This window comes from Lissotriton vulgaris, chromosome 7 (genome assembly GCF_964263255.1).
Source record: "Lissotriton vulgaris chromosome 7, aLisVul1.2, whole genome shotgun sequence".
In the NCBI taxonomy this organism is placed as follows: domain Eukaryota; kingdom Metazoa; phylum Chordata; class Amphibia; order Caudata; family Salamandridae; genus Lissotriton; species Lissotriton vulgaris.
In genome coordinates this window covers 1693363265-1693377366 of record NC_141695.1, presented here as the reverse complement: position 1 = coordinate 1693377366, position 14102 = coordinate 1693363265, and the positions used below count along the sequence as shown (strand labels likewise).

At 48.1% G+C, this 14102-nt stretch overlaps 1 protein-coding gene across 2 annotated transcripts in view; it reads left to right on the top strand.

The window, feature by feature from the left end:
- Nucleotides 1–496: 496 nt before the first annotated feature.
- COL20A1 (collagen type XX alpha 1 chain) overlaps nucleotides 497–14102 on the top strand; it is a 491294-nt gene continuing 477688 nt past the window's right edge. Inside the window, exon 1 of one of the 2 annotated variants that reach the window (XM_086932816.1) lies at nucleotides 497–1121. The gene's annotated coding sequence lies outside the window, so the exon portion shown is untranslated. Of the gene's footprint in view, nucleotides 1122–8699; nucleotides 8817–14102 lie in introns of those variants that run through there. The other variant, XM_086932817.1, reaches the window with a different exon arrangement.

The window sequence follows — 14102 nt, the reverse complement described above, 5'->3', positions numbered from 1 at the left end:
CTCCGTCTTATTTTCCTTTCATCTGACAATTCCATGTGACGCCGAGAAACATCGCCTTTTATGCTAGCTTCTCTCAACCAGCGACAATAAAAGAATTGAAAGGAAACGACGGTAACACTGTGTTTCCTTGCAGTGTGAGGTGAACTGCTGAATTTATTTATGGCAGCCACACGCCCCCGCTTGAAGAAATAGAAAGCGTCTTAAAAGGCTCGCGAGAGGAGCTGTGTTTGGCTTTTGTTCCTGTCACTGCTGTGGCGACCTCTTAGGCCAGGGGTCACACTGGCAGTGCCAGGGTTCGTGGGAGGGGCGGGTTTAGTTGCGACCACTAATTAACGCCCATGCTGATTCATAAATCCTCGCAGCGATGTTTCCATACTCCGGATCTGGGCGTGTGCCCACTTTTCCCTGCCTCCAGCCTGCAGGTAAAGAGCTCGGTACCTCGCCCCTCAGTCGGGCGGGCTCACTCCTTCCTACAGCCCCCGCCCTCCTCCTCCCCACGCATTTCGATGTCTAATTATTGAGGTGAAATATTTCCAGTGACTCCCACTCGCTGGAGGGTGGGGACTGGAAACTGATCGCATCTCTCTCTCTGCGTGTCTGTCAAGCCGGGGTGGTACTCGGAGGGAACGCGGCCGCTTGCGAGCTTCCTTGAACTTCTAGCGCTGCCCAGGGCTTCCGGGAGCTGCTCCCCGAGCTGCTAGGAACTCCCAGCGCTTTCGCTCTACGCTGGAACTTTCTAGATGGCCACGAACTGCTAGAACCATCCACAGCATCCTGTCAGACACTCTTCTTCCGATAAGTCTCAGTTTTCCGGAGCATCAAAGAGGAGCTTTCCAGAACTTTTCGCGCGCCCTAGAACAATGCGGAATTTTCGAGAACCTTCTACAAAATCCAAACCTTCCCCATCCCGTGTTATCAAAGAACTTTAAGAACGTCTCAAAACTCCTTGCGCCTTCTAGGACTTGCAAGGCTTCGCGGAGCTTTAAAGTACCAGTCGCGCTTCTCTGGATCAATTTACCCAAAAATTCCCAGAAGACAGGAAGAGCGTCACAGGTGTTAAACGAGGAAGGGGCATTACTTGCTCCCAACTGAGAAATACCAGCAAAAGTCGACCGAGAAAGGTTTGTCCGGGGCTCTTTGTGGGGGTATATTATATTATTTACATTTGCATAGCGTCAATCTACATTGTTATGGCATCAAAGCGCCTTGTCTATTTTAGCGAGTTTTTGTGCGGTATTGGCATGCTATCAATGAATCCAGGGGAGCAATCGTAATGTTATTTCGGGCTAATGTGCCTGTTACATCATATCGTACGCTGCTTTTTATACGTTGTGTGTGTGGTTAATGTGGTACGTCAGCTTCGGTATTGTGTCCTTTTATGACGACAAGATAAAACTCGAAAATGGGCGCGCATTGATAATTGCTGCCGTTGCTGTGTTTGTTTACCTCGGAATGAGGACACGTGGTCCTAAGCCCGGCTGCACGCGGTTCACACGTGTGTGGTCTTTGTCCAATCTTTATTATTGCTTGCGCTTTAATAACTGACAAAGCATTGAAACAATTGCGAAACAAGCGTCTTCCTCGTAGCATTTCTTAATGATAGCCCTGTGTGATAAGGGGCGGCGGAAAGCCCTGTGTGATAAGGGGCGGCGGAAGGAATGTGCAGTACAAGGTGTATTTATTTGATACAGTATAAAGCGCCACATGCTTCCTTCGTGCTGCTTCAAGGCTCTGTATGAGGACAATGAACTGCTCATGCTGACCTTGTTCACAGAAAAGTGCCACATTCATGCTTTTCTTCGTACAGCATATGCACAATTAATGGATGCCTTCTTCACACACGGAACAAGTACAGCACATACACTTCTGGTGCACGCTCCCCTTACACCTGGACCAGGTGCACCGAAGGCAGCACTGGGGCAAGCCTTGACACAGAGAGAAGGAACAGCGCATGTACTTGTAGTGCACAATTCCCTTACACATAGACCAGGTGCACCACAGGCAGCACTGGTGCAAGCCTTCACACACACGGAACAGATACAGCACATGCACTTGTGGTGCACACCTCCATTACAAATGGACCAGGTGCACCACAGGCAGCACTGGTGCAAGCCTTCACACAGGGAACAGGTACAGCGCATGCACTTGTGGTGCACTATTCCTTTACACATGGACCGGGTTCACCATATCCATCACTGGTGTAATCCTTCACACACAGAACAGATACAGCGCATGCACTTGTGCACGATTCCTTTACACATGGACCAGGTACACCATATCCATCACTGGTGTAAGCCTTCACACAGGGAACAGGTACAGCGCATGCACTTGTGGTGCACTATTCCTTTACACATGGACCAGGTTCACCATATCCATCACTGGTGCAATCCTTCACACACAGAACAGATACAGCGCATGCACTTGTGCACGATTCGTTTACACATGGACCAGGTACACCATATCCATCACTGGTGTAAGCCTTCACACAGGGAACAGGTACAGCGCATGCACTTGTGGTGCACTATTCCTTTACACATGGACCAGGTTCACCATATCCATCACTGGTGTAATCCTTCACACACAGAACAGATACAGCGCATGCACTTGTGCACGATTCCTTTACACATGGACCAGGCACCTCACAAGCAGCACAGGTGCAAGCCTTCACACAGGGAACAGGTACAGCGCATGCACTTATGGTGCACTATTCCTTTACACATGGACCGGGTTCACCATATCCATCACTGGTGTAATCCTTCACACACAGAACAGATACAGCGCATGCACTTGTGCACGATTCCTTTACACATGGACCAGGTACACCATATCCATCACTGGTGTAAGCCTTCACACAGGGAACAGGTACAGCGCATGCACTTGTGGTGCACTATTCCTTTACACATGGACCAGGTTCACCATATCCATCACTGGTGCAATCCTTCACACACAGAACAGATACAGCGCATGCACTTTTGCACGATTCCTTTACACATGGACCAGGTACACCATATCCATCACTGGTGTAAGCCTTCACACAGGGAACAGGTACAGCGCATGCACTTGTGCACGATTCCTTTACACATGGACCAGGTTCACCATATCCATCACTGGTGCAATCCTTCACACACAGAACAGATACAGCGCATGCACTTGTGCACGATTCCTTTACACATGGACCAGGTACACCATATCCATCACTGGTGCAATCCTTCACACACAGAACAGGTACAGCGCATGCACTTATGGTGCACTATTCCTTTACACATGGACCGGGTTCACCATATCCATCACTGGTGTAATCCTTCACACACAGAACAGATACAGCGCATGCACTTGTGCACGATTCCTTTACACATGGACCAGGTACACCATATCCATCACTGGTGTAAGCCTTCACACAGGGAACAGGTACAGCGCATGCACTTGTGGTGCACTATTCCTTTACACATGGACCAGGTTCACCATATCCATCACTGGTGCAATCCTTCACACACAGAACAGATACAGCGCATGCACTTTTGCACGATTCCTTTACACATGGACCAGGTACACCATATCCATCACTGGTGCAATCCTTCACACACAGAACAGGTACAGCGCATGCACTTGTGCACGATTCCTTTACACATGGACCAGGCACCTCACAGGCAGCACAGGTGCAAGCCTTCACACAGGGAACAGGTACAGCGCATGCACTTGTGGTGCACTATTCCTTTACACATGGACCGGGTTCACCATATCCATCACTGGTGCAATCCTTCACACACAGAACAGATACAGCGCATGCTCTTATGGTGCACGATTCCTTTACACATGGACCAGGTTCACCATATCCATCACTGGTGCAATCCTTCACACACAGAACAGATACAGCGCATGCACTTGTGCACGATTCCTTTACACATGGACCAGGTACACCATATCCATCACTGGTGTAAGCCTTCACACACAGAACAGGTACAGCGCATGCACTTGTGGTGCACTATTCCTTTACACATGGACCGGGTTCACCATATCCATCACTGGTGCAATCCTTCACACACAGAACAGATACAGCGCATGCACTTGTGCACAATTCCTTTACACATGGACCAGGTACACCATATCCATCACTGGTGTAAGCCTTCACACAGGGAACAGGTACAGCGCATGCACTTGTGATGCACTATTCCTTTACACATGGACCGGGTTCACCATATCCATCACTGGTGCAATCCTTCACACACAGAACAGATACAGCGCATGCACTTGTGCACGATTCCTTTACACATGGACCAGGTACACCATATCCATCACTGGTGCAATCCTTCACACACAGAACAGGTACAGCGCATGCACTTATGGTGCACAATTCCTTACACATGGACCGGGTTCACCATATCCATCACTGGTGCAATCCTTCACACACAGAACAGATACAGCGCATGCACTTGTGCACGATTCCTTTACACATGGATCAGGTACACCATATCCATCACTGGTGTAAGCCTTCACACAGGGAACAGGTACAGCGCATGCACTTGTGCACGATTCCTTTACACATGGACCAGGCACCTCACAAGCAGCACAGGTGCAAGCCTTCACACAGGGAACAGGTACAGCGCATGCACTTGTGGTGCACTATTCCTTTACACATGGACCGGGTTCACCATATCCATCACTGGTGCAATCCTTCACACACAGAACAGATACAGCGCATGCACTTGTGCACGATTCCTTTACACATGGACCAGGTACACCATATCCATCACTGGTGCAATCCTTCACACACAGAACAGGTACAGCGCATGCACTTATGGTGCACGATTCCTTACACATGCACCGGGTTCACCATATCCATCACTGGTGCAATCCTTCACACACAGAACAGATACAGCGCATGCACTTGTGCACGATTCCTTTACACATGGACCAGGTACACCATATCCATCACTAGTGTAAGCCTTCACACAGGGAACAGGTACAGCGCAAGCACTTGTGCACGATTTCTTTACACATGGACCGGGTTCACCATATCCATCACTGGTGCAATCCTTCACACACAGAACAGATACGGCGCATGCACTTGTGCACGATTCCTTTACACATGGACCAGGTACACCATATCCATCACTGGTGCAATCCTTCACACACAGAACAGGTACAGCGCATGCACTTATGGTGCACGATTCCTTACACATGGACCGGGTTCACCATATCCATCACTGGTGCAATCCTTCACACACAGAACAGATACAGCGCATGCACTTGTGCACGATTCCTTTACACATGGACCAGGTACACCATATCCATCACTGGTGCAATCCTTCACACACAGAACAGGTACAGCGCATGCACTTATGGTGCACGATTCCTTACACATGGACCGGGTTCACCATATCCATCACTGGTGCAATCCTTCACTCAGAGAACAGGTACAGCACATGCACTTATGGTGCACGATTCCTTACACATGGACCGGGTTCACCATATCCATCACTGGTGCAATCCTTCACACACAGAACAGATACAGCGCATGCACTTGTGCACGATTCCTTTACACATGGACCAGGTACACCATATCCATCACTGGTGCAATCCTTCACACACAGAACAGGTACAGCGCATGCACTTATGGTGCACGATTCCTTACACATGGACCGGGTTCACCATATCCATCACTGGTGCAATCCTTCACACACAGAACAGATACAGCGCATGCACTTGTGCACGATTCCTTTACACATGGACCAGGTACACCATATCCATCACTGGTGTAAGCCTTCACACAGGGAACAGGTACAGCGCATGCACTTGTGCACGATTCCTTTACACATGGACCAGGCACCTCACAGGCAGCACAGGTGCAAGCCTTCACACAGGGAACAGGTACAGCGCATGCACTTGTGGTGCACTATTCCTTTACACATGGACCGGGTTCTCCATATCCATCACTGGTGCAATCCTTCACACACAGAACAGATACAGCGCATGCTCTTATGGTGCACGATTCCTTTACACATGGACCAGGTTCACCATATCCATCACTGGTGCAATCCTTCTCACATGGAACAGGTACAGCACATGCACTTTTGATGCACACCTCCCTTAAGCATGGAACAGGTACACCACAGGCAGCACTGGGGCAAGCCTTCACACACAGAACAGGGAAGGCACATGCACTTGTGCTGGACACTTCCATCACACTCAGGGACCTGGCACACCACAAGCATCATTGTCTTTTTACACAGAACAGGCACAGAACATGTACTTGTGGTGCAGGCTTCCAGCACACACAGAAAAGATACAGCACAGACACCAGAACCCATGCAGGAAATGAGAGCGGTCCATCCAGGTCCCAGATCCAGGTGCAATCAGTGAGCCAGTCTGAGATCCAGGCTGACCCCAGAGAAATATGCTGAATTTGCCCATGAATATGGAAATCAGCAACTTGCAAAAGGTAAGGAGGTTTCTTCTTTTCACTTCTAGCTAGGCGCAACACATAAGGCCTCACTTAAAGGGCAATCAGCCCTCCTTTTATATGAGTATAATCCTGGCTATGAGCTATGTGGAGCCTAACACCTTGATGCCAATGCAATGGAGTTCTCACTTTACACATGTTTAGGTGAAACTAAGATTTGTGGGCTGGCTTGTGACTTTGGTCAACCTCTGTATGGAAGAGACCCGAATGCATTGTAAGACTGCCACACGCATCTGTATGAGTGAATGGAGCAATAATTATTTCAATAGCACTTACCAATTCTCTTTTTAAGTTTAATTTCTTTTATAGCACAACTCATCACAATGTAGAGTGCCAGAGAACTTTACATCACGTGCACATACTACAAAATAATGAATCACACAAGTGTGTAAATCAAAATACATGAAATGTTACATAAAACAATGATGGCTACACGGTGTAGGAGTCACATCACTCACAGTGATAGGTATGATATGCATGTTAAGAGTGCACACAGTCTGATTCAAAACGGAATGCTGGTTGGGGCTGTCTGTACCAGTAAGAATTTATTACTACCCAAAGAAAGCGTTTTGCAACCTTAGAATAACAAACGATCGAAAAACCCAATAAGATTCAACGCCTCTGCCTTGCAATTTGCAAGCAGACCCTTGATTCCAGTTTATAGCTCACTGAGCTATATTGGAAGGATTGTAACTTATGAGCTGCAAGTAACAAAGGGATCTCTGCCACAAAAGCAGTAACCCACTGAGCTGGCTACATACAATCAAATCTATGATGTGCATGTAAATGTAAATGTACAGGAATTTATATAGCGCAAATCACCGAGCGGTTTCTAAGCGCTTGCTTAGGGAACCCGTCCTGGTATTCCCCTGTGAGATAACCCCAGCAGGGTATCCACAAGGTGAAAGCCAGGCATCCCGCCGCGAGGGGCCGTTGTGGAGATTAAGCAAGCTATTGCCCAGAGTCGCAGAGTGTGAACCCGTGAATCGAGTTGGCACCGGAGCAAGAATTGTCGAGTCCATGGACATTTTAGGACTCAAGACCCCGCCGAGCCGGGATTGAACCCTGGTCCCGGGCTGACCTCTGCTTCCAGGTCTGCCTCCTCTAACCAGTGAGCCACACTTCTCCACATGCATGTTACACATTGTGCTTTGCAGCAGGAATATTAGCACATTATGCTACTTATAGATGAATTAAAACTGTGATAACAAAAAACCAATAGTCATTCTACCATTATTTTTATCCCTAGAACCTTACTGGGCTATCACCCTGCTCACAAACTCCCAAACACTACCAGCCCCTCAGAGCCCAGTGCCAACTCCTCACACTGCACACCAGTGTCAGCTTGTAATAATGTCCACCCACTTTAGCTCATTATGCGTCCCACGCGTTCACTGTCTTCACACTGCTCATTCAATCCTTGGCCTCGCTGCAGAGACTGAAAACGTAGTATCTCTCTTTGTGAACGTTACCTGAAGAAGAGCTATGCTGTGCTGTGATCGTGGATTTAAGCTCCGGAATGAAGGGCCGCTGGGAGGTGGGTGTGGGCGCGTGACACTAATCTTTCCAGGGAATGTCTTTGTGCTGCAGCCCTCAGAGGATGTCTTTGCTCTGTTTTGCACACACTGTATTTTCAACATAGCAGTCATTAGCCACCTCTCGAGCTTTGTTACCGTCAGCACACAGCTGAGCTTCAAGGAGGGCGGGGCAAAACGTGTCCGTGACTGTCGAGCAGCTTTGTGGAGTGTGTCTTTGGACTAATATCGTCTCATTTTAAATGGGACGGCATTTTAGATTTGAGATTATTCAACATGTTTGCTGCAAATAATTGAAGCTTATAGCGGGGGCGATATATTTCAGAGGTCCGCATGCATGCGCCCCCACCCCCCAGGAGGCAAGCCCCTTCACAGAGCCAAGAACGGACCGAGGGTAGACATTCCCAGGCACACCTGTTGCAGGTATGCGCGCCCCTCGAGTCCGATGGAAGCTTCCAGCAGGTTGGAGCCGGTGACCTCCCAGTCAGAGCCCCGCGTGTTCCCACACGTTCACGACGGCAAAGAGGCCCCCGGCATTCCCGCCATTCTTCTCAAGGCGGGCGGAATGTTACCTGGCAGTAAAAGTGGAAGGAGACAGGAATCTACAGCCCCGGGGGCCTCCCGTCCCCGCGGTGATGTCATAAAGCAGAGCGAGGGCTGGGTGGGTGCAGCGCCTGCTGCTGAGATCAGTACCGCGAGGTACCGAATAGCTGCACTCCTGTACTTTGAAAGAGAGAGTTGCAGCACTTCGGAGCAGACATTCTCCACTTTTAATGGGAGAGTACGGGCACTTCTGAGTAGCAAAAGGGTACTCCGAGACAGTGAGTACCTGCACTTTTATATTTCAATTTAAAGTACTGGTTGAGAACTGTGTGCGATCTGCAGTATAAGGGGGAGTTATTTAGGTTATCATTTTTGAGGCGATGCAGTGTATTTACAGTGCTTTCGAAGCTGTAAGATAACCGTAATATGAAATACATTATTTTTTTATTAAACGCGTCTCCTGTTCAGTTAACATCTTTGAAGGTTGTTTCCCAATTGGTCTTGAGGTATATTGATTAGTGCAGTGTTTTATGTACCCTGAGCTTGTGCAGTGTTTTATGTACCCTGAGCTTGTGTGAAAGACCAAACCTAGGCAAATAATACATTTGAACATTTATTATTGTGCCACATTGTATTTTAACCTTTTTATTTGTCCTTTTCAAATGATTGTTTCTTGTATTGTGTTTTTTTATTGTCATCTATTGTATTAGTCTGACAATTTTTACTTTTTGAAAAAACATGGGGGAGGTGGGAGGGGAGGGTCTGTCAAAGGGGCGTGGCCGATGTAATGAAGGGCGTGGCTTAAAACACAAAAGCTCAAATTCTGTGCTTAGCAGAGTATGTCGCCTGACTAGTATTTTGCTGCTATTGTCATTGCATCCAGATATATAATACATGTACAATTACACATACAACAAGCCAGGGAGGACTATTGACTTTGTCAATGGTTGTTAGCTGTGTAAGATAAATAAGCACCAACTATGGCTGCGTTGTATATATTATTGAAATTGCTTCAATTCTGAAATGAACGGAGTGTGAAAGAACTATAACGAGTCCCCTTGAAGTTACATCAAAGGCAGTGAATGGTGGGACTGCTGCGGAGTTAAGATTTTTTTTCACCCTGATGGTGAGTGAAAAAGTGGAGAGCCCGATAGGGACCCCTGCTTTTTAGAACTGCCGGTGATAAGCACCAGCAGGACCCGGCCCACTTAAAGCCCTGGCTAGAAATCAGAATTCTGTGCAGCATCCTTACACCAAAAGCCTATGATTATGACTTTTCTGCCCTGAATGGGTATCAACACATAGATCTGAAGATACCTGGTGACAAATTTACTAAGGTCTGGTGCAACGCAAGATAAGACAACTTACTACGCTGCGTGAAATGGCGATGGAAGGAATGCACCATAATTACTAACAAATTGTGCATTCCTGCTCTGTCACCTTGCCCTGGAGTGCTTGTGGCTGCCAAGCGCCAACACAGGCACCCTTGGCCATGGTGTAAGGGTGCCTGCTTTACAGGCAGGATTGTTTTTCTGCAGCAAGGGACTCTTCCCTGCACAAAAACAATCCTTAAAGGCATTTTCCTTTCTTTCTTGGTGTTCTGCGGCACACTTAGAAAGACGAAATACCAAGGAGAAATAAGCACATTTCTCCTTATTATGCCTCACCTGGTAAGGCTTAACATTTTGATAAAGTTCCATAAATCTGAAACCCCTTCGGCTAGTGCTTGGGAATACCAACACTCCATCCCTGGAACGCCTTCACAGCGCTTAGCGGCGACTTGCGCTGCCTTGCGTTACTCTGCCTTTAGTAAGCCGCACAGACTGCCTTTGCATGGCTTTGCATGGCTTAGTAAATCTCTCTGAAGCGCTTGCGTTGCCTTGTACCGCATTGCGTGGTGCAGTGGCAGCATAAGGACTTCGTAAATCTCATCGACCAATATTAAAATTAATCTCATCGACCAATATTAAAAGCTTTCAACGCAATGATCCCACCACAAGTACTCTATGGAGCAGAAATCCTTTATTTGAGCGGTAAGGGAGTCTGGAACCTAGAGGAAGGGAAATGCTTGAAAAACCTCTTATCCCTCCCCACCATCAGCAATGGTGCAAGCCATAAGAACAGAGATAGGGATAACAGCTTGGGGGGTTAACGCACCAGGTGCAGTAATTAGATTTTGGAAACGCCTTGAAAACGACCAAAAAGTTGCACATTGGTGTCGGAAAGAAATACAACACAGTAACTTGAAATGGGCAAAAATGTGTAGGAAGAAAATGATTCAGGAATGCGAAAATATAAAAGTGGACATATGACGTGATTCCCTAACAATAGAGTGCTCAAAATATGACCTAAAAATAAATGGACAAGCTGCTAGCAGAAGCATGGATAGGGAATATCTTGGTAAGAAAATATCAGTGGCATTTATGATGAATGCATGGGCAAAAGAAACCTGCTTCCCATACTTAGATCTCTTGCCAAACCAGTGGTTTAGACAAGAAATCTTAAGGCTACGCATTGGGATTAACCCATGGATACCAAATAAAGAAGCAAAAAGCAAAATGCTAGACCTTAATGGACATTGTAAATGCAGGCTGGGTACAAAAGGGGATACCGTGCACTTTTTGTTGGATTGCTTAAATATCTTAGATCAACGAAAACTTTGGCTGCGTCCAATCTTTATAAAATACGATATAAGAACTAGGAGACAAGCACTTGAGCTACTTACAGAACTCCCAAGTATTGATATTGCAATTGCACTCAGAAAATGTATAAAGATTGTACAGAGTTTTATAATAAGGCATAAATAGATTTTAGTGTTTTAAACAGAAACTTGTCTAGAGATAATTGGTTTTATTAATTTTATTAGGATAAAAAATCATTTGGAGGAATCAATTATATGTGCACCCAGTTTTAAATGTCATGTCTTGGGGAAGATCATCCATATTTATTAACTAAACAAAAGAAATGAGATTTTATCTACAAATTTGTATGAATTGTTGTTATTGGGAAACATTTTAACTCAATTAAGTGTGATGTATTGGTTTAAAGATTATGATCTAAATAAACTAACCTTTTGACTTGACTTCGTAAGTCTGGGCCCTGGTCCATTCCCTTGTGGTTTTCCCTAATAACAAGGGGAATGTGCCGAGATTTTCTGCCTGTTCAGTTTAAGTGGAAATTATCAGCAGGAGGGTGGAGGTGGCAGGATGGGATGAGGGTCAATGGGACAGGGTACAGTTTAGGGCACCATTTAGTCTGTTTCGGGAGGCAATCTCTGATGCTGCATTGGTGGGTATGTGCTCTCACCTGCATCCCTTGACTCTGCAGCATGGTAAAGGGAACAGTGTCTCCAGTAAGTAAAATGAGATTCTTGAGGTTTTGGGCCATATGTATCAAGCCTTTTGCGATTCGTTAAGGCCGAAATTCGCAGAATTTGAAATAATTCTCAAATTGCGATTAGCAAATTGCGAATTCGCAAATTGAGAATTATTTCACAGTCATTTCTATGGGCTTCCCCGCCCATAGAAATGAATGGGAAATTATTCCTTATTTGCGAATTCGCAAATTGCGAATTCGCAAATAAGGAATAATTGGAAATCGCTAAAAAATAGCGATTTTCTACATACATACCATTTTGCGATTTCTAAATAGCGATTCCTTAAAAATCGCTATTTAGAAATCGCAAATGGTGATGATGATACATATGGCCCTTTGTGGCGATTGGAGAGTTGTTTCCCTATGTAAAGTAAGTGTAACTTGCGATCAGTAGGCCGGTAAACTTCTTCTCATGTCAATTTAGCTGTTCTCCAGTAATTAACTGGATCAATCAATCAATCAATCAAAGACATTTATAGAGCGCACTACTTACCCGGAGGGTCTTAAGGCGCTTGGGGGGGGGGGGGGTGCTGCTACTGCTCGAACAGCCAGGTCTTGAGCTTCTTCCTGAAGGAGAGGTGGTCCTGGGTCAGGCGCAGGTCGGTCGGGAGGGAGTTCCAGGTCCTGGTGGCCAGGTAGGAGAAGGACCTTCCTCCTGTTGTCGTTCTTCGGATGCGGGGGACGGCGGCGAGGGCGTGACTGGCTGATCGGAGATGGCGTTTGGGAGCGTAGAAGTTGATGCGGTTGTTGAGGTAGCTCGGGCCTTGATCGTGTAGGGCTTTGTGTGCGTGGGTGAGGAGACGGAAGGTGATTCTTTTGTTGACGGGGAGCCAGTGCAGGTCTCTCAGATGTCCGGAGATGTGGCTGTGTCGTGGGATGTCGAGGATGAGTCTGGCTGAGGCGTTCTGGGTCCGCTGGAGTCTCTTCTGGAGCTTGGCGGTGGTTCCGGCGTAGAGGGCGTTGCCGTAGTCCAGTCGGCTGGTGACGAGGGCCTGGGTGACCGTCTTCCTGGTCTTGGTGGGGATCCACCGGAAGATCTTCCGTAGCATGCGCAGGATGTTGAAGCATGACGAGGAGACGGCGTTGACTTGTCTGGTCATGGTGAGGGAGGAGTCCAAGATGAAGCCCAGGTTGCGTGCGTGGTCTGTCGGTTTGGGTGCAGTGCCCAGGGCGGGGGGCCACCAGGAGTCGTCCCAGGCAGAAGGCGAGGAACCCAGGATGAGGACTTCCGTCTTGTCTGAGTTCAGTTTCAGGCGGCTGGTCGTCATCCACTCGGCTACGTCTTTCATCCCTTCGTGAAGGTTGGCTCTGGCGGCGGCGGGGTCGTTGGTCAGGGAGAGGATCAGCTGGGTGTCGTCAGCGTAGGAGATGATGTTGAGGTTGTGTTGGCGTGCGATGGCCGCGAGGGGGCTCATGTAGACGTTGAAGAGGGTGGGGCTCAGCGAGGATCCTTGAGGGACGCCGCAGATGACTTCGGCGGCCTCTGACTTGTACGATGGTAAACGGACTCTCTGTGTTCTTCCGACGAGGAAGGAGATGATCCATTCCAGAGCCTTCTCCTGGATTACGACGTTGCTGAGGCGCTTCACTAGGGTGCGGTGGCAGACAGTGTCGAATGCCGCGGAGAGGTCTAGGAGGATGAGGGCCGCTGTTTCTCCGTTGTCCATCAGGGCTCGGATGTCATCCGTGGCAGCGATGAGGGCGGTCTCGGTGCTGTGGTTGGCTCGGAAGCCAGACTGTGAGGGGTCGAGGGATCCGTTCGTCTCGAGGAAGGCGGCCAGCTGTTTGTTGACGGTCTTCTCGATGACTTTGGCTGGGAACGGGAGGAGCGAGATGGGGCGGTAATTCTTGAGTTCGGTGGGGTCCGCTGTAGGTTTCTTTAGTAGGGCGCTGAGTTCGGCGTGCTTCCAGCTCTCCGGGAAGGTGGCGGTGTCGAAGGAGGTGTTGATGATGTCCCGCAGGTAGGGTGCGATGACAGCATCGGCCTTGTTGAAGACGTGGTGAGGGCAGGGGTCGGTCGGAGATCCGGAGTGGATGGAGTTCATCATGCGGACGGTGTCTTCGGTGCTGATCGGAGTCCAGGCGCGGATGGTGGTGGTGGGGGGCGGTGGTGGTTCGGTCGTGGCGTGCGTCGGTTGAGTGCTGAAGCTGTTGTGTATGCCCGCGATCTTGTTGTGGAAGTAGGAGGC